The sequence below is a fragment of the Cupressus sempervirens genome, chromosome 5, assembly GCF_028749045.1.
Source record: "Cupressus sempervirens isolate cs-2001-9-10 chromosome 5, ASM2874904v1, whole genome shotgun sequence".
In the NCBI taxonomy this organism is placed as follows: Eukaryota; Viridiplantae; Streptophyta; class Pinopsida; order Cupressales; family Cupressaceae; genus Cupressus; species Cupressus sempervirens.
This window is the reverse complement of record NC_143122.1, coordinates 391501901-391525057: the sequence shown is the minus strand read 5'-3', so window position 1 is coordinate 391525057 and position 23157 is coordinate 391501901.

Sequence of the window (23157 nt, the reverse complement as noted above, 5' to 3'; positions counted from 1 at the left end):
TTCTCTTAAAAACAAAGCTTCACCACTTATAATTTTCCTTTCATCAACATCTCCAGCCCAATTCGTATCAGTGTAAACTCTATGTTCAAAATCACCTTGTTGTCTATACCATAATCTATATTCTTCTATTCCTTTTAGGTATCTAAATATCCTTTTAACAAAAATTATGTGTGTTTCCTTAGGAATAGAGGAATACCTTGTTGCTATACCAATTGCATGTGAGATACTAGGTCTACTATGCACAAGATACTATAACTTCCAATCATTGATCATTATTGTGTGTCATTCACTTCAGCAATAGTATCCTCCTTAGATAATTTGCATCCAGTCACCATAGGTGTACCAAATAGCCTTGACTCATCCATGTCAAATGTCTTCAAGATATTCTTAATGAATTTATATTATGTCACATATATACCTCCTTCTTTTTGATGAACTTTAAAACCTATGAAAAAATTGATCTCACCAAACACAAATTATTGACATTATGGCCAATTTATCTATTAGTGACTCATACATAGTCAATATATAGTTTCTACTGAGTTTCTCAGTTGATACCAAGCTTCAGAACCTGTGTACAGTTTATGCCAAGTGTAGTAGTGTTTACTGAGTTGTTTAGTACAAGTGATGGAAACTCTAGTGTTAATCAAGTTCCATAGAGTTAACCAAGTTCCATAGTGTTAACTAAGTTCCATAGTGTTAACCATGATCTTTAGTGTCTATCAAGCCATAAGTGTTAGCAATATGAATCTAGTGTTGACCAAGCCATGGAGTGTCAATCAAGTGGTTTAGTATATGTCAAGTTTCGTAGTATTCACTAAGTCACACAATGCTTCCTGAGTTCAAGCTACTTGGAAGTGATTAGTATAAACTGAGCCTATTTGTCAACCAAGTGTCAGATGATGCCATGTTTTGACAGTGGTTGTCAAGTATCAAAACATCATTGAGTTTGTCTTCAGAACCTGAGTTACAACAGTATTTTGGTGAAACTTGTATTGTAGCCAACTCCAGTAAGTTGTGATTTGGATTAGTACATATGTAATGCATTATATCATATACAAATATGGAATGTATGTATATGTATGTATATTGTATCATATCCAAATAGAAAATTAAAGAAGGCTACAAGTAGTATAAGAGACAAAAAATTATTATCTATCACAATAAGGTGATCATTAAAATTCAAGGAATCCTAACCAACAAATTAGAGTTGTAGATCAAAGATCAGCCACTAGTTAATCCTAATAGGTGCATCAGTCAAATACTTTAATAGGTTAGACTTTGATAAATCTCTTTACCAAGTGCATACTTCATTGTATATTTTGTAAATCCTTTGACAAGGTGGACCTCACAATCCTTATTGCTCCTAATAGGGCAGATCATCAGAAGTGATCAATTGTAAGCCTTAATAGGCCAACTTTATAGTACAGTACTAAAGCTTGTGGGTATCATCCCCACACCAGTTTTAATTTCTATTTCAAAGGTTTCTAGGTCACCATATCTTGTGTCAAATTTTTATGAATGTTTATTTTCTTTCATTCTTTCATGCATGTAATTAGATCATAATATTATGTGAATGATTAATTGGTGAAATAAGATCAAGTTTTATTGGTTCCTGATTCACCCCCCCCAGTAACCTTTCCTACCTCATATTTCCAACAATTGGTATCAAATGTTTGGGGTTCTCATAGAAGAAGTTTGGTAGCTTGAGCAAAGATCAGAGGCAATGGAGGTATATAGGCTAGATGAGGCTATTGACAATGAAAAGTTGGATATTGAATTAGACATTAGGCAACTAAAGAAATAAAAGGAGAAAATTTCTCAATCATTGAAAAGAAGGAAAGATCTTGCAGTACAAATGAATGATAATCTCTACAATGAAGAACAAATTGAAGATATCTATCTAGAAAGAAACTTAGGTGAAGCTGATGAAGCAATCAAAGACCTAATAGAAAAGAATTCCAATCTACAAGAAGAAGTTAGAAAGCTGAAAAGAGAACAAGAAATCTAGTTAGTAAGATTATGTGAAGTTGTGGAAGAAAAAGACAAAGCCAAAGAAGAGATAGAATAAAAGAATAATGAAATTCATCATCTATCCCTTCAACAAACATACCTCATTGATCAACTCACAAATGCAAATGAAGAACTTATGAATCCCAGGTTAGAAAATGAAAGACTAGAGAATGATCTAAACACTAAAAAGAAAACCAATGAAAGGATGTTGAAATATCAAGAAAGCATGAATCAGTTGAATGAACAAATTCAGTACAAACACAAAGGAAAAAATGGAATAGGATACATAGAAGAAGGTGAATCATCCAAGCAAGGAGCTCAAAATAATCAAAGGCCTACTTGCAATCATTATGGTAAGATAGGTCATACATAAAAAAACTATTGGAGTAATGGTAAGAAAAATTCAATGGAAAGTGTTATAGTTGCAATAAGCATGGTCATAGAGCAAGTGAATGCAAGGAGAAACATAAGTTTGAAGGTAAATGTCACAATTGCAAGAAACAAGGACACACATATTCTGAATGCAAAACCAAGATATTGAATGTAGCAAAACAAATTGTGAAAGCAATATTTGGATGGGACTACAACACATGGTGTAGATGTCACTACTGTGGTGAATTTGGGCACATTGGAGAAAACTATGTAAAACATCATATGAGCAAAAGAGATACCACTAAAATATGTTTTATTTGTATAGAACATGGATATCTTGCCAAGAACTATATGAATACAAGAAAAATTGAAGATGAGAAGAAAGCCAAAGTAGACAATATCAGAAAGCAGATGAAGTAGCAATGGATACCAAAATCTCTTGAGAATGCAAGTTTGAGTCATGAAGTAGATGCCACTCAAGAGTTGGGTGACTCAATCATTTCAACTTGAATTCCCATAGGAATAACTTGAACTGAGACTCTAAAGAAGAATTCTCTTATCAGTTCCAACCAGCAAGAAGAAGAGATTCATATCATCATTTAAGATGCACAAGGATCACTGAGTGGTCACAAAAATCATAGACCTTACCAAGCTACTTCAGGTCACAAGACCCTACCGAGCAAGGTTGGGAGACACTGAAGTATTGTATGTGGATACCAAGTGATAATGATTCTACCGAGCTATGAATGTCTTTCGAGAATAAAAGCTAAACTGAGTGGAAGACATTCTGTCATTGAGCGAACAAACATACCAAGCATTAATGGTGATTGTAAAGAGGAAATTTGTTAAAAAGAAGAAAGTGAATGCATTGTTTCATCGCGAGTTTCTAGAGCTAGTTGTTAAAAGTGATTTCAGAGCTTAAGAATGATTTGCGTGTTTATTGTTGAAGAGATTTTGAGTTTATTATTGCGGAAGATGCATTGAGTCATAGGAGACACGTGATATCATCTATGACTCTTAGTGTTGATTTGAGAAGTCAAATTCTTCAGGCACTTCCTACAGATTCTTGGTACCAGGAGGTGTGCAGAGAGTTAGATTCAAGAAGACCTTTGGAAGGTAAGTTTGCAGGATACGTCTGAGAATCAGATGGTCTTTTGAGACTTTCAGGAAGGATTTATGTGCCGTTACTGGATGAGCTTCGCACCTTGATTCTAGCAAAGGCCCATTGTACACCCTACTCGGCACATCCAGGTGTCAAGAAGATGCATGCTGATTTGCGACATTTGTTCTATTGGTCTAGGATGAAGCATGACATTGCTGATTATGTGGCCAGGTGTCTTGAGTGTCAGAGAGTCAAGGCAGAACACTAGCACCCGACAAGACTTTTTTCTCATTCCTTCATGGAAGTGGGATATCATCTCCATGGACTTCATAGTAGGATTACCTATGACTATTCATCATCATGATGCTATTATGGTCACCATTGATCGGTTGACTAAGGTGGTACTTTTTTCACCAATCAGGTCTTCCTACACAACAGCTCCTCTAACTAATATCTTCATGCGTGACATTGTGAGATTACATGGTATTCCTCGAAAGATCATTTTAGATAGGGATCCTGTGTTCACATCCGCATTCTAGACATTGCTGCAGCATGAGCTTGAAGCACAATTGAATTTCAGTTTGGCATATCACCCAGAGATAGATGGTTAGACAAAGAGGGTGAATCAGGTTCTAGAAGATATGTTAAGGATGTATGTGATGGATAGGTAGACACATTGGGAGGATTATCTCTACCTAGTGGAGTTTTCTTACAACAACGGGTATCATAGTTCTATTGGCATGGCACCCTTTCAGGCTTTATATGGACGTCCTTGTCGTACACCCTTGAGTTGGGACAATCTTGAGGATCACATCTTGTTGGGTCCTGAGATACTTTATGATATGGAGCAACAAGTAGTGCGTATCCATGAGCACTTGACTACGGTAGAGGATAGGCAAAAAAAGTATGCTGATGCTAATAGGACAGATAAGCAGTTTGTTGTGGGAGATAAGGTTTTCTTGAGAGTGCATCTGTGGAAGAGTCTGATCCAATACGGAAAGGGTTCAAAGCTAGCACCTCGCTTTGTGGGACCATTCAAGATTCTACAGAGGATTGGCCTAGTTGCTTACCGCCTTGCTCTACCACCCAGCCTAGCTCGCATTCATGATGTTTTCCATGTCTCAGTACTTAGGCAACATATCCCTGATGTTGTACATGTTCTTGATTGGAATGCGTTGCAGGTAGAGGATGAGGAGTTGGCTTTGGAGCCGGTTTGTATTCTGGAGCAGTAGGAGTTGACCCTCAGGGGTCGAACCATCGAGTAGGTAAGGGTCCAATAGGACCCTACTGATGATTTGTTAGCTACATGGGAGGATGCAGCTAGATTATAGGAGTTATATCTCTACTTGTTTATAGGCTTCCAGGAGTAAGCCTAATCCAAGGGGGGGTGGATGTAGTGCCTACCCTCGTTCACATCTTTCTGGACATATTGTTGCTATTATTATCGAACTATGTTAGACTAGTTCTATGTTGATGGATTAGTAGCATTGTTTCGCGACTATCAAACATTATGTTATGGATTCAGTTGATGTATGATGAGATTATTTAGATTCTACATTTCATGTATGCATGATGATCATTACATTGCTTTCAGTTATTGATGATGATTAGTTAGATGGTTTATTATCTCATGTGTTTTATTATGGATACTTACCCCATACTTACATGTGTATGGTGTGCGTGTTTGTTCCTATTGTATGACATTTCTGATGTGGTTAAGGAAGGGAGTCGTAGTCACCTGCTAGTCGGGATCTACACGATGCACCACTTCCTGCCATTGTCTATTTAGCTTAGCATTATATATATATTGTATGTACATGCATGGTTTTTATGCAGGTTGCAGGTACTGGGTATCGACTTCCCTGAATTTCCAGGATGAGCGTACCCTATTACATTATCTCAATGATAAGAGAAGGGAGATAAATTCTCAAGTCCAAATCCCAAACCCTTAAAACCATTGTCCTAGAGAGATGGGACAAGTATCTGGATATTTTACCTTTCGAATGTGTCGGATGACATAATTCATGATTTTTAACCCTTTAGACTGATTTTGTATGAATTTTTCTATGATGGGTTTTCATATTTTATCTTGGAGGTCTATGGTGAATTTTCTATTAATTAAGTCTAAAATTAAAAGATTCAATTAATAATTTAATTATTTGGGAAAAATTAATATAATATCATGATCTTTGATATTTTGATTATAATTAATTAAATAGAAATTAATTGAGAAAAGAATTAAATAAAAGAAATTAAAATTAAAAATAATAAAAATAATAATAAAGTAATAAATAAATAATAATAACAAAAGTTATAAAAAAATTTAAAATAAAGTTATAAGCTTGCCTAGGAGTAAACGCACCTTTTGATTACACATATGTCAACAACACAGGAGTTAGTGCACCAATTAAGCACATGGTGTCTACAACCTTATGACTCATCTAGAAGGTTGGAATAGACTCATGCTTAGTTGTCAACACCTTCCAGTTGTTCTAGAGACATTCTAGGTGCTTCCTGAGAATTCTTTATATTCAGGAACTCCTAGAAGCTTAGGGAGAGTGTTTGGAGGGCATGTTTGGAGGACCTGGCAACATTGGAGAAGGAAGGAGCTTGCTTTGCAATTTCTGAGGCATAGCAAATTAGCATCAGTATCCAGGTGCACTCATGACTTTTGCATATTTCATTTGCACTCTCTATTTTCTTGTCGCAATGCAAATTTGGATTTATAATTCTGTATGCTATTTTCCTGTCGCCACTAGACTTCCTATCACAATGCAAATATGGATTTATAATTCTGTATGCTATTTTCCTGTCACCACTAGATTTCTTGTTGCAATGCAAATCTGGATTTATAATTCTGTATGCTATTTTCTTGTCGCCACTAGACTTCCTGTCGCAATGCAAATCTGGATTTATAATTCTGTATGCTATTTTCCTGTCACCACTAGACTTCCTGTTGCAATGCAAATCTGGATTTATAATTTTGTATGCTATTTTCCTGTCGCCATTAGACTTCCTATCGCAACGCAAATCTAGATTTATAATTCTGTATGCTATTTTCCTGTCTCCACTAGACTTCTTGTCGCTGCAGCAGATTTGGGTTCGAATTAAAATGGAATCTTATCTTTATGCATTAGTTTTATATGAATTATTAACTAATATAATTAAATTAAATTTAATTAAGATTAGTTAATAGTAGAAGAAGTGTAATTAATTATTAGTCAATTTAAGTAAATGGATTTTTAATTGAGGGCGAATTAAAATAAAAGAGATATTAATAAGTGTTTAGTGGAATTAAATAATTGAATTATTAATAAGATTGATTTTACTTAAAATCAATGAGGACCATTTTGAATAAATGATTGTCCTTGAAGTGTTTAAAGGAAATTGTAAACTAATTATTTGAAAGTTCATAAGTATTATTCTAATGTTTTGAATAGCGTGAGTGATTTTATCTAAAAGTCAATGGGTGCTAGTACAAGGATTTATACAAGTATATAATTATCTTATGATTGTTTTAAAACAATGGAGGGATAATTCTATGTTGACATGGAAATTAAACGTAGAATCTTAAACACTTGAAGTATACTTGCAAATAGAAACTAAAACCTCCATACTCAATTCAACTATGTAATTTTGGCAAACTCAAACATGTGCTTGCATTGTGTTTTCTCTATGCTTCTTGTTTTGGGTTTTGGGTTGACTAGTGTTGACCAGTTATAGGACATCTACAAGAGGCTCAAGGGTTATGATTGTGATGGCATGTTGATGTTATTTGATCTCGATCTTTCTAAACCCAACCATGGTAATGTGATCGTATGCTCTATGAGATGTTTGTATTTACTGATTGTTATTGCTCATCAGTCTTCTTGAGTGAAGCCGAGTTATATGTATCTGAAACACTTGACTTAACCATTTTGAGTCATCGATCAGTTATCTTTGGATTACTTTCCAGTCGCCATGATGGGACTGAAATGTTGATTTATGATGTCATGTTGTGACATGTTTTGACTCGACCATTTTGGAGTCTTCAATCAGTATGATTTTGAGATATATTTTGGTTATTGAGAACCAATGGATACTTTTGATTATCAGTGATACCTTCAATTGCCAATAGAGAACTGTTGTGGTCATGATTATCTATGGATGCTTTTCAGTTGCTCATGGAGATTTGATGCTTTTATTATGGATATTTGATGTTCTTATTTTGGATTATCTTTTGGTATTTATTTCCAGTCGCTTGTATAGGACTAGGGTGATTATCAGATTTATGATTCCATGAGCTTAGGGTAGGTTATCTGCTTGTAGTGTCGGGAAGTGGCTTGCAATGGGGACCGAGGCCCTAAGTGGCTGCCAGGGTAACTCATTGTAAGTTGTTTTAATAAGTGAAAATATTCTCACCTAATACTGACTAAATGAACCTAATAAGATAATTGTTTTGTTCTCACCCATGCCTCGAGTGCTAGTATAGACTAGGATGGGAGTAGAGAGAATGCTTGGTTGCAACCTTGCATTCCATAGTATGCCTTGTCAGTATGAGAGGATACTAGTGGCTGCATAAGGATCAGTAGGGACCCTGGAGTCCTAAGCTAACTGCTAGGGTAACTTCTACATGATTAATATGATGACACTTGCCCACTTACAGAGTAGGTTTCCTACATTTTATTGTGTGCCTCTGGGAATTAGATGTCGATTTATGTGTTGGAACCTTTGAGTTAGTATACTTTTAGGATTCCTAGACTTAGAGAGTATTTATGCTGTGTGATTTTGATAGCCTATTTGGGACTTGAGATTATCTACTCAACGCGGTGGGAGTGGACCACTTAGGTTCCACGTGGTCGGGTGGTAGTGTTTTTCCACTCTTATCATTTGAGATCTGTTTGAGACACTGTGGCTGATGCATTCTTATTGGCATCTATCTTCATGGATTATGATGGTGGACATGTATCCTTATATTGATGATTTGCATATGTTAGATGATGTTATCTTATGCTTTACTTTGTATGTTAGATTAATTTCTGCATATGATGTAGCATGTTTATAGGAGTGACATTCCTACTATGTTAATACCGATGATCTCTTCGATGATTTGGAATGTTACGCACGGAGGGATGGCTAGGACCCATGATGGTCTAATGATGCTATTTATGGTTGGGAGGAACCGTGCACTTAGTTTATTATGTTTGATCTTTTATGATGGATGTCTATATCTTCTATGATGATGTATCATGTATGACATGTGATTACCTTTACTTGGTTGCATCATGATTAGAATAGGAAGATGTACCTTATTTCACATATGTATATTCTTTTAAGCCTTTCATACCCTGTGACATGCACAGTGGATGATTGAGCATTTAGAAATGTAATGTATAAACATTGGACTTATCATTATTATTTCATGCGGATTGTTGTATTAGATAGATTCAATAATGTTAGTTGATTTAGATGCAATTCAACATTAAGGGATCCTTAAAGAATATAACCTGTTATGTTTACTTTTAGATGGACATTGCTATTGCTTTCGTTATTATGTATAAGTTGTAAATGGATTTACTTTCATTTTTAAAAAAAAATAAAATAAAAAAATGCTACCAAACTTAGTGAAACTTTAGGTTTATTCTTTGGATCCCTTGGCGGGGCGTTACAACTAGTACAATGATAGTTGAGAACAAGTCCTAACCGAGTATTGAAGTTTCAAATAAGGGTAAAGGTAAAAAAGAAGATATTGATCTAGATGAGGATATAGTTATTTCAAATTGGGATATCTCTATTCTAAATCCTGATCAAATTAGCATCATGGGTGAATTACTGCAAAATAGAGCTAAGCAATAAAAGCTTAGAGAAGAAAAGAGAAAGGAAACTCAATTGCTTGAAGATGTAAAGAACATATTTGTAAATTTACTAAGTATTGAGGTTGATAGTTCACAACCTATTTTGGATCAATTAGCAGAAGTTGTCCAGAAATTCAATGAAGACTCGAATGGACAAGATAAGTTGCTACAAAGAGTAGAAAGAAAATTTGAGAACAAGGTATTAGAACAAGTGGTGTAGAAAATTGCAATTAATCAAGTAGAATTGTCTACTATTCTTGTTTCATTGAAGACATCTGTAAATAATGCAACTTCATTATTTGTTAAGTTGTGTGACACATCTATCTTCACACCAGAAATTAAAAATAATCTATCAAAGATAGATGCAGATATGAAGGCAAGTGCACATCAATTATCACTTGACCCAAGCTACAAATCTGCTCATTACTCAAAGATCAGATTCTTGACAAATTTGCAAGCATAATTGCTAAAGGAAGAAGCCAAGATTAGGGCCACACTCACAGAAATCCAAGGAACGATTCTTCCAAATATGGATGCATTACAGAAACACATTGCACATGCTAAGACAATCATCCATGATAATAACTTCTTCATAGTTGATGACATGATGGAGTTATTAGTAGAAGTTTAGATTGCATTGCAAGCAAGCAAGGTGTTACAAGAAAATTGGGACAAGACAATGGCATTAATATTGAAGGTACACTATAAATTCTTGTCACATTTTGGTATTAACATGTAGATACACCTTTGGCATTTATGTCAAAAAGGGGGAGAAATATATGTAAAGATATGTAGCGAATATATGTATGGAGGAGAAGTATAAATGAATGTATATATGTATAAAGAGGGAGAAGCATATGTAAGTTTCTATAAAGTATACATGTATGGGGGAGTGTTACTCCAGGTATATGTATGGAAGAATAACATTGTATTGAACAGATAAGAAAAAAACATCTTTTACAAAGGCAATTTAAAAAAAAGAAAAAAGTACATTACCGAGTTGTAGACACAAAATGCAGATAAATAATTTTTTGACTTGTAATTTTGTATATTCAGTTTTTGGATGATAACTGTTTTTGTCACTAATGCCAAAGGGGGAGATTATTGAAATTATGGTCAATTTGTCTATTAGTGTCTCACACTTATTCAATATACAGTTGCTAACAATTTTCTCAATTGCTACTAAGTTTTAAAACTTATGTAGAGTTTATGCTAAGTGTAGTAGTATTTACCAAGTTGTTTAGTACAAGTGATGGAAACTCTCGTGTAATCAAGTTCCATAGCATTAACCGAGTTCCATAGTGTTAACCAAGTTCCATAGTGGTAACCATGATCTCTAGTGTCTACCAAGCCATAAGTATTAGTGATATGAATCTAGTGTTGATTGAGCCATGGAGTGTCAACCGAGTGATTCAGTATATGTCAAGTTTCAAAGTATTCATCGAGCCACACAATGTTGACCAAGTTCAAGCTACTTGGAAGTGATCAGTATGAACCAGTCCTCTTCATCAACCAAGTGCCAAAAAATGCTGAGTGTTGGCAATGGTTGTTGAGTATCAGAACATCATCGATTTTGTCTTCAGAAGCCAAGTTACAAAAGTTGGGCGGAATTTGTGTTTTTTGGTGAAACTTGTATTGTAGTCGACTCCACTAAGTTGTGATTTGGATTGGTATATATGTAATGCATTACATATCATATCCAAATATGGAATCTATGTATATGATGAGAAGAAGTGCAAACTAAAGAAGGCTACAAGCAGTATAAGTGATAGAAAAGTATTATCTATCACAAAAAGATGATCATTACAATTCAAGGAATCTCAACCAGCAAATTAGAGTTATAGATTAGAGATTAGCCGATGGTTCATCCTAATAGGTGCATTAGTCAAATCCTTTAATAGGGTAGACTTAATAGTCTTTGATAAATCTCTTTACCTAGTGGATACTTCATTATATGTTTTCTAAATCCTTTGACAAGGTAGACCTCACAGTCCTTATTGCGCCTAACAGGGCAGATCATCAGAAGTGATCAATTGTAAGCCTTAATAGGCCAACTTTATACTACAATACTAAAGATTGTGGGTATCATCCCCACCCCAGTTTTACTTTCTATTTGGGAGGTTTTGGGTCACCATATCTTGTGTCAAATTGCTTTGAATGTTTATTTTCTTTCATTCTTTCATGCAGGTAATTTGATCAGAATATTATGTGAAGGATTAATTGGTGAAATAAGATTAAATTTTATTGGTTCCTGATTCACCTCCCCCCCCCCCGCCTTCAATAACCTTGCCTACCTCATATTTCTAAAACAAACATCTCAAACTCCTTATTCATCTAATCAACAAATGATTTTCACAACAAATCATGCCCACCAAATATGATATCATCCACAAATATTTCAGCAATAAATACCTTGTTTTCAATTTCACTCTTCAAGTACATGTTACTATACTCACTTATTTTGAAAAATCCAATCTTAATCAAATATGGATGCATCCTTTCATTTCATGCTCTCGGTTCTTTCTTTATTCCATATAATGTTTTGTTCAATTTTCAGACCAGATGCTTCTTATTTGGCTCTACAAGTTCTTCTGGTTGTTCAATGTATACCTCTTCTTCCAGTTTTCCATTCCAGAATGCAAACTTAACAACCATTTGATATACTTTGAATTTCATGTAAGATGCATATTCCAATAGAGTTATTACTCATTCCAATCTTGCTATAGGTGCAAAGATCTCACCATAGTCAATACCTTCTTCTTGGGCATATCCTTTACAAACTAATCTAGCCTTGTTCCTTTCAAATTGTCCATTTTCATTTAGTTTGTTTGTGAAAATCCACTTTGTTCCAATTATATTCTTGTCTATAAGTCTTGGCACTAGTTTCCATGTGTTTTTCTTCTCAATCTAATCTATTTATTCATTCATATCATTGATCTAGTCTTCATTATCAAGTGCAGCGTTCACAGCTTTTGGCTCAAACTCAACAATCAAACGAGGATATTATCCTTCAACTTACTTATAGTCATAACTCTAGAACTCTTATGTCCAATGATTTGTTTAAGTGAATGGTTATTTCTCACATACGTTTCTAATAAATGTTTAGATCTTTGGTCACCAAAATCATCATTGCTCACTTTGGGGTCAACATTTTTTTCAAGTTGTTTTGTCTATGACTTGGGTAATGTAGGATGACACTACAACTCTCTATTGTTTATCAAGTGTAGTATCAAGTGCATAGTCATATACATAAAAAAAAAAACTTGTTGTAATCCTAAAGTTCCATCTTGTTATCTTCATCATTCCTTTTCCAATTAGTAGTGTCTTAGGACAATAAAAAATTGATCGGTTTCATCTTTCACCAATCAACTCTAAAAAATATTACTGTCATCATTATAGAATAATCATCAACAAACATTATGAAATAAATATCTCCATAATAGCTCTCAATTCTTATTGGTAAACATAAATCAGTATGAGATTGCTCAAGAATATCACTATTTGAATGTTGTTTTCTTGAAAAATTAGATTTAGTCATCTTAACGAGTTAGCATTATTTGCACATAACACTCTCAAGTTTATGCATATATGTTAATCCTTTCAGTTTCTTCCTTCTATTGACTTTGACCATTTTCTCAAAATTGACATGACATAGTCTCTTATGCCACAACCATTTATCTTCAACTTTTGCAATCAAACATGTACTAAAAGTAGGATCAAGGTAAATTAGATTACCTCTTCTTTGTTCTCCTATACCAATTAGATTTTCATTGTCATCATATATCTTTTCTTTTCTATTCTGAAATTCCAGCTTGTGACCTATTCTATTCAACTAAGCAATACTCAACAAATTATACTTTAGTCCTTAAACCCAATATGCATCGTCACATCTGATTTTTTTCATTTAGCATCATTGTACCTCTACCTTTCATAGGACATGAAATATCATTTCCAAGTTTGACAGTTCCACCATCATACTCCTTAAGTTTATCAAACTTACTTATATCTCCAATCATGTGATGTGAACATCCACTATCAATAATCCTTGTGTCAATTTTACTAACATGAGAAATAAGGGATTCTTGTTCCTTATACCTTTCCTCATTAGGATCTATTTTAACAACAACATACACCACTTCTACTCCTTCCTTTTAATCTTCTTTGTCTGACTCAGTGTGCTCTTCCTCAACAATGTAACGTGACTTCTTCCCTTTGTCCTTGTAGTCCTTTTTCTTTATGTATTTCATGTGTTCCTTCTTGTAATTTTCAGTTCTGTTCTTGTTAGGACATTTAGAAGCAAAATGACCAATTTCATTGCATTTAAAACATATCAAGGAAATTTATCTTTGAATTTTCTTTTATCTCTTGGTAGCCTCCTTGCAAGAAATGCTTCAATCTCATCTAATTCATCATTTTATTCTGAATCACTTTCATCCTTACTGGTCTTATCTTTCTTTGAACTTCCAATGGTTAGTGATGACTTGAAAACATTCTCAATATTAAGCACACTATTATCATAATTACTTAATTCAAATTCAATCAAACGACCAACTAAACCATCAAGAGTAAGACCATTACCAGACATAGCTCTAAATTATTGAATTACAGATACTCTTATAGCATAAACAGTTAATAGTGTTATGAGAACTTTACTTAGAACCTCTTCATTACAAATGGAACCTCTAGAAGCTTTGATAGCACTAATAACTTCCTTGATTTGATTGACATACTGCACAATTTTTTCTCCATCTTTCATCTTCATCTCATCATATTGACCTTTCAAGCTTTTTGCCTTGGTTCTCAACACATTCTCAACTCCTCCATGCACAAGTGTCAACTTGTCCCACATTTCTTTAGTAGTAGCATAGTTTTTGACATCATGGAACTTAGCATCATATAATGTAGAAGAAATTTCAATCATGAGACTGTTGTGTTCTTTCTTCTGGTTCATCTCATCAACTATGATAGGTCTAGTAGGATGGGTATACTCATTGTCCAAATAGAATAGTGCATTGTCTCCAATCCTTGATAGATAAAGCCTCATCCTACTTTTCCATGAGGAGAAATTCTCATTGATTATCTTTGGTACCTCTTTCTTATACATCTTTAGATCTTTAGCTTAAGCTCTTTCAAACTTCTTCCTTCAAGCACTCAGTTCCGATACCAATTATTAGATACCTGGGGGGGGGGGGGGGGGGGGTGAATTAGTTATAACCAATTATCCTATAGGCCTTAAAATTTTTTTGTACCACTACAACTTCATAAACTTTCAAATCAATAACTCGGTAATAACATCAAACATCATAATTAAAATTTATAACAACTTAATATCAAACTCTTATCTCATTGTTTCTTACTATATTGAGTATTATAGTAATCATCTAGGTTATACCGAGTTGCAACATTAAACAATTAATATGAAACAAACTTTGCAACACAATAATCATTCACACATTTGACACAAGTATTTAACATATAAACCCTATAAAGGAAAAAACTACTTGGGAACTGACAACCCAAATATTTTGACCCTTTTGAAGTGAGCTTTGTCAGGAGCTAGCCTTGTTAAAAGTTACTATTTAATATTACCATATAATATTTCAAATACTTGTTAGGTCCACTTGGTTAAGATATTTTTCTCCTACAATGGTAAGAAAGTAACATTGAAATGATCTATTTTGTTTTAGCACTACCTTGCTTGTTCAGATGTCTTCTTCGCTCTATCTCTTCTTTCTAATATACACACTCACACTCACACTTTCACTTTATACTTCCTCTTCTTGATCTTCACAATATTGTTTTGCTTGGTTCATCTTCTTCCTTCTTCTTCCACTTCAATTCACATCAACAACAATCACCATTGATCAACAACACAACATTTCTTGTTTGTCCTTTTAAATAGATAAAATTTTCCTTTCTATAACTTTTAGATTTTGTCACTTAAAAACAATCATAGATCTCTAGCAGATTTGAATTCAGTGAATGTAGACACTCAAAAAATAGACTTCCTTCTTGTATTTTCTGCTCCATTTCAAATTGTTAAACCTTCTCCATTAGATCTTTTCTGAATTAATCTAGTCATTGATCTCATAACTAACTTTGTTCTTATCTTTTAGACTTCTTTAACATTCTTAATTTTCACCAAATATTGGTCTTAGATTAATCTTTTACAAACTTGTTATTCATGTTCATGCTCGGTGAACATTACAACTAACTTAATCAATACATGACTCAATTAACACTGAAATTTCTTGGTTAACACTAGACTTCAACACTTCTTTTTTAGGTGTTCGATGACAACTATAGCAACTTGGTTAGTATTGTATTCCTTCATTCACCGATCAAACTGTCTTGCATATACATCTTGCTTAAGATAATGTAAAGCAATCAAACCACCACTTCTAACTCATTCCAAGTGCCTATTGCTTTCTTCAAATCCTCTTCATCAATCAAATGATATGGCACTCTAGTGAATTAGTGTCTAACCAACTAAGGCGTGACATCAATGAAAACATAACAATTGCTATGAATCTTACACATATATTAATCAACACTATCAATTGGGGCTTACAACCTCTTTTTCATTTTTTGCCTCCTACTAAAAGATAATTCTTTAGATGATCATTTTATTCATCTATGATAAATTAAATAAAAAATAATAATATTTTCGAGTTTATTTAAATATTGTTCGTAATTTTATTTTACTTATATTAAAAATTAATATATATTTTTATTTAATCATATGAAATTGTATTTAAAATTTAATCTAATTATCAAATACATACCAGCTTATTGTTGCAAGCACAAAAGTGTGCAACTACTAGTTACTTATATTTCTATGTTTGTTTATAGTTTCATATTCTTTTTTTTTGATATAACTAGTAATTCATATTCTATTGCTTAGAATACAAGTATTTTTTTAACAAAAGGCCAAGGCCTATATATATATATATATATTATTAGTAAAATAATTAATGTACTTGGTTGGCTATATAGATATTATTATGATCGATAATTGAAAGAATTCATGTAGATTTAAATATGAAGCTCTTTCTCAATATCATGACATTTTTAACTATAAAAATTCAATTAACACATGATTCACTAGCAAAAAATATTATTCAAAATATACACAATCAACTCAATAGAATTCTATAACTATCATATAATAAATTATTTGATCTCACATTTATTATTAACTTGGACACAAAGTAATATAAAAATCTTTTTAATAAGAAATAATATCACAATACAAATCTAACAAACCACTATTATTGTCCCTCCCTATCTAATAATTAAAATTAAAATGTTTAAGCTTATCAACAAAATTAAGGTATTACTCGGGAGAGGAACTTTAATCCACATGGGAAGGATAAGGACAAATACAATTTAATGTGGATGTAGTATGCTCCCTCTATGCATCATATATTATTCATTTCTTTCTCTTATTTATTGAATTGATCAATTCTTATGATGTCATATATTATTCATTCATGCTCCCAAATTAAAGGAGGGTCTTTTAACATTTGTTAAGTTTTATACTCGTAAGCTTAGTGGACTTAAACATACATGACTAAGTGGACATACAATCATGTCTTCTCATTGGGCATGATTAGGTGAGTATTATTTTGCATGGGGGGCTAACTTTGGATTCTTCTTGTCTTTAAGGTGTTCATCATCTTCATCTAAGGGGTGGTTGTCTTTCCCATCAAACATGGGACCATCCAAGTGATGTAAATGAGTGCATATGTGTTTATAGATAGTGGGAATGGGACCCTTATGTAAAGGGAACAAAATTGTCAACTATCTTGTTCAACCAAGTATGACTTTTTTGGAGTAATTTGTGCTTATGCAATGGGAGTTGGAGCTTTGGAAGACTACAAAACAATGGTATTTCGTATGTGACAACCAAATTTGGATACATTTCTCTCATAACCAAGAATTCCATCATCCCCATAAAACAACTTGCATTGGATACATGTATGTCAAAGGGTCATATATTTGGATTTAGTTAAAGTTAATAAAATAAAATTGATTAATTTAGATTATGTTGATTAAAAAGTAGTTGTTGAAAATAATGGGTTTGTTGTTGACTACAATGTCTATGATGTAAGATTGAGGTTTTGTACATGTTGAGACTTGGAATTAAAATAAATATTGAAGTTGTAATTATCTTGTAATGGTATTCTAGTTGACTTTGCATAAGGATAAATTTGACTTTTAAGATGGATAGAAGTTTGAGTTTTATTAGTTGAAATTAATATATTGTAAATAAATAGTTACAAGGTTCATTATCTTGTTCATATGATATTAGAAGGTGTGCCTTTGATAGGGTAGAAGCATCATTCTGTAAGAAAGTTGTCAGATGGTCTATTCATTTTCCAACACAGTGAAAAGTTTGATGTGACTATCACCAATCATGTTAAGATGTTTGTTTGACATGTAGATTATAGGAGGACTAAGCTAATTACTACAATATAAAACATGACCATTATAGATAAATTTATTTTGTTATTGAGAATTTAATTTCTAAAATTCATAAATTATTAATTAATTTTAATTGAGGTATCTTGATTTCTTTCATAGACCTTAGTATTTGGGAGTGCTTGCAATATTGGCAAATTCCTTTGCAAAATTGTCATATGAATGTGTAGTGAAGGCTATGTGTCTTGGCTAACCTCTTGAGAATAGATAAAATCAAAGACAACTCTTTAATTATACATATGTTTCTAGAATGATTATGCAATTCATTTTTTTTGGAATACCAATTAAAAAGTGTACATGTGAATGTAAGTGGAAACTAAACCCCTTGATAATGTTTAATTTTTGTATGGCTAAATAAATATCTCTCGTGCGAATGATATTTTTTTCCTTCAACAAATCTTTAAGATTGAATGAATGTATTAAATGTCTATAAATACAAAAAAACATAACAATGTACCACCTTAACTAAAATTAGTTAAATCTAAATTAAAAAAACAAAACATTTTTTTTTTTTCAAAATTCAAATTTATAAATTAAAATTAAAACACTAATATTTTTATTGAAGTAATGGCTTCCAACCACAAACAATCTTCAAAGAAAAATAGACTACTTTTTCAATTTAAAATTAAATACAAAATTAATTTTAAACTTACATTATTGAAATATGCTACCCAAACCTAGTTTAACTTTTACAAATTACTTATCTAAACCATTTACATAACTAATAACTATATACATCCTTATTGATCTAAGCATCTCGTAAGATATTTCACAATTTTAATAATTACATAATCTAAATGATAAAGAAAAAAAATAATAATAACATTAAAAATAAGAACACAATTCAAAAGTACATGGATTCATGGTCTTATGGTCTTATTGGAGAAATAATTAATAGAATATTACGTAAGTTAGTTGGAATACAAGTTGTTTCCATTTTTTTGGTACTAGTTCTTCCTTAATAATGTTGGCGTTATTATTGGATTCCAATCTATGTTTTTTTAAAAATAATTAATAATAATAACAATTATTTTGGTTGACCTTCATGTGCCTAGAAAAGAATAATCATATTGACTCTTAAGACATTCATTTTGTCAATCTCCATGGTCAATTTTGAATTCATTTGGTCAACATGCATTAAAATGAGGATTTCTTGAAAGTCTTTTTTATTAAGGAAATATATTTATACTTGTCCAATGCCAACTAACAATAATATTTTATTAGTTGTAAAATTATTTGTTGAACACTTCAGTAATATATTTATATTATATTTCATTAATTCATATAGACTTATACTTTTTGTGGTAGTTGTCATATTAATTAATTATTTTTTATTATAGTGTAGATAGTGTTTTAAATAATTTTTTTTTTCAAAGTTCAAATTTGACTAAGAGTAAAGAATTGAGGGGTGTCCATTTCACTAAAATCTATTTGCGGCACAATCCTAACCTCATCCCTTATGGTGTGAGAACACTTGCACTCATCAAGACTTGATCTCTTGTAGGCTCAATGAAATTCAAACAATTTCACCTATAGACCAAGGACCCATTCAAATAAGTTTATCCCTTAAATGTTTAAAAAAAAAAGATAAATAAAAATTATAATTAATTTTTTTAGATATATAAAGGGTTAAGTTTGATAGATTGATTAAAAATAAATAAATTAATAGAGATAAAATAAATATTTATTACAAATAGAAATGAGATGGATTAGGATGATGAAGTTTGAAATGGGATTATTGTTTATTTTTGTTGAATTTTTATTATGATAGATAGATATTGAATTAAGATGTCAACTTTAAATTTAAAGGAGTTCTGAAAACTAAAATTACAGAGTTTGAGAATTTAGGTTAATGAAAATGTCTAGCATGATTTTATCCTTAGTAGAATTGGACCTTCAACACTTGCATACATCTTCACCTAATGTAGAACTCAAACTTCTTTTTTAAATGTTAGTTATAAGAAATATTTATTTTGACCAGTTAACGAGTCATGTGTTTTTATTAACCCTAAAAAGTTTCACATTATATTATTGATTACAACCAAGTGAGTCCCCGAACTAAGACTGAACTTTGAAATCCTAAATTGCTCTAAATTTCTCTATATGGTTTATAAATCATATGCAATTTTTTTTCTTTTTTGTAAATTAAGACCCTACAACCATTAACAAAAAGTACAAAATATATTTTGGTATTATAAAGGAAAAGGATGTTGAGGAAGATGGTGATCCTAGTGGTTTAAGGGTGGTTTTGTTATGTAATAGTGGTCTATTTTGCCCTAGTTTGTCCTCTCTATGTGGGTGTTAGTTGATTGTGTGTAGTTGGGGCTTATTTGATCCCTAGTGGAACTAGGGTTTCAACTTTTACAAAGGATCAGAATGATGTATTTGTTCTAATTATGGTGGCTTTGGACTGGCTTCATATGGAAGTCAATTTTTTTTTGAAAGGAGGGCTTTGGGCTTCTTTGTAGAGCCTTTTCTACTTTAAATTGTGGCTCTATGTTGGTTTTGATAAAAGGTTAATGGACTATTAACCCCTCTTTACATATCATGAAATATTGAAAGATGGCCTCTTTGAGAGGTGGGGGGGGGGGGGGGGGGGTGGTCTACTAAACCCTCCATATTTACTAATTTTGAGTAGGGGGAATGCCCTAAACAAGGCATTAGAAGATGAACCACTATGGATGATGTTCTTCTTTACGACAAACTCGTCCCTGTCGTGGGTGTGTATAGTGGAAGTGATATGTTTTGGTTGGCTCATTGTTCACACAACTTACAAAAAGTACCTAATGGCCATTAGTTTTTGGTAGCTATGTTTTTAGACTTGTGATTAAGGTCATTCATATACTAATTTATTGTCCTTCTATCCATACCCTTGTATTGCATTTTTTGAACTTTACCAACCCCACATTGCAACTTTGAGGAGGTTAAGTGGGGGAAAGTTTTGTTTTCTTCCCCTTTTGTTGATATTAGCTTTTTCCTTTTGCTCCTTTGGTTAGTGATAGAATAGTTCATTTCAATATTTTCTTTCAAAAAAATCAACTTTTTTCATATGCATGCTCATGTTTGAGATTGTCAACATTAAAATGTATGAATTATAATCTTTTAAATAGACGATGATATCATGCCTACAATCTAGCCCAAATGTTAAAATCATTAAGAGAAACCTAAGATAGGGATATGCAATGGTTTGTAAAGTGGATTGGGGTGTTTTTATAAAGGTGATGTGGAAAAAATATACTTGTATGTTGTTATTCTCGTGCATTAAAGTTGTCTTCACAGAGTGGTATAAAATGATAGAGAAGTATAATTATGACACAATCCCTAATAAAAAGACCTCAACGAGATTAGTCTAACCATGCAATGAGAGTAAACACAATGGAAAAATAAAAATTATAAGAGAACCAAGTGTGATCAACATTCATCATGAAATATCACACGTACATCATATTGACAACTTGCCTTGTGACACGCTAGGATCATACATACCTACTTGCTTACAATATTTGGTCAGAGATCTAAGATCCAATTCAAAAGATATTTTTTTCTAAGATCAACAAAAAAACTTATCAACTACTCATCCATTACTACCTCTAGGTATACATCAAGTATAATAAATATGCATTATGACATACATGTAAACCTTAAGATCCAAAACATTCCCCAAGAACATGAAACATATAACATGAAATAGATCTAGTCCTAAATCATAATAAATAAACAACACAACATATTTGAAGGATCAAGACTCCGTATTTAGGTCCTCACAAAATTCGAGGAAATATCCAAATAAGCCACCAAATATTCTTGATTATAGATCTCCATTGCAAGATTGAAATCCACCAACGGTTAGGAAGTTGGCAAGAACTTGCGATCCAAAGCAAGATGAAATATAACTTCAAAAATAGTGAACCAAAATAGCTATGAACATGTGAATCATAAGTAGATTAGGTCTATATCATACTTTGAACATCACAACTGTTGACTCAAATAAAATAAAGGATTTCTGAAATGATCAAAAGACTGAAAAAATTGGAAAATTGAACACACAACATTTTTTGGTTGGTGCAAGATTGCTCAAAACCCAAGATAATCTCGCATCAAGTTATGAAATTTTATCCTCTATATTTTATCCCTAATTGGACGTAGACACAAACATAAATGTACATGAATTCCAAAGTAAAAATTAAAGAAATAATAGTGACATAAATAGTATGAGTATTATAAAAATTGAGCTTCTAGAACAAGTATATCCTATACTATAAATAATACGTGCATGAATGGAAATAAAATTAGTAATGATAAATATTGTTTAAGTATGCACATGCAGAACACAAGAATCAAAGGGATAAATAATAAAAACAAATCTATAGCTATAAATTGAGCACGATTGCATGAAAACAAATAATGATTCTTAAATGGAAAATAAAGTAAAGAATGCATGGATGTTGTACATAGTTACCTATTTATGCCCGAGATTAATCTAGATGAAGAATGTGATTGAAAATATGCTTTCATTTGATTTCTTCCAGTGAGAAAACATGAAGACCTAACAACTTACAACAAGAAATAATGTATTTCCCCTATGTGGTGCAATCAAGTGAAAAACATAAACATAAGCATAAAATAAAATACAAGAAATTAAAAAATAATGAAAAAATAAATGAGAAAATATTGACCAACAAAGCCAATAAAATCAAGTAGATTTAAATCTATCTCAAAAGGATCAAAAGATGTACTACTTGAACCGATTTTACCCATTGAGTCTTCCTTTACAAATTAATATGCTTGAATATGGGATGATTAAATGCATTCATTATCTTAACACATGAGATCTAATATAATCATTTTTTGATGCAAAATTTGTCTTAACAATGTATTTAGAGATTATTTAATTTATTTATTTCTCTAGAAACTTGTTGTTGGGTTCATGCATAATGACAATAAATATTTGTTGTATAGTATTAAAAAGTAAGAACTTGATTTACATCCATTTGAGACTATTTTAATCCCTCCTTGGTGTGTTTCTTATATTAGAATCTCACATTGCATCTAATTACATGATTAATTTAAATAATAGTCCTCTTCCTTCTTTTAATCTTGCTCATAATCTTTAAGTTGCTCTAATTTCTATACATAATTTCCCATTTTCCTTCCAATAACATAATTCATCTCCCTCTTGAGCAAGATTTGAGTGCATTTCTAAGCATTTCTCTTAATTTTGTTTTGGAAACCATCAACTCCCATTAGATCCCACAATTCTCACCTTGAAATCAACCCTTCAGAGTATAGGTCAAACACATGGTTTAACCTATATTAGGTATAGTTTGGACTTAGTTTGACCTATACCTCAGG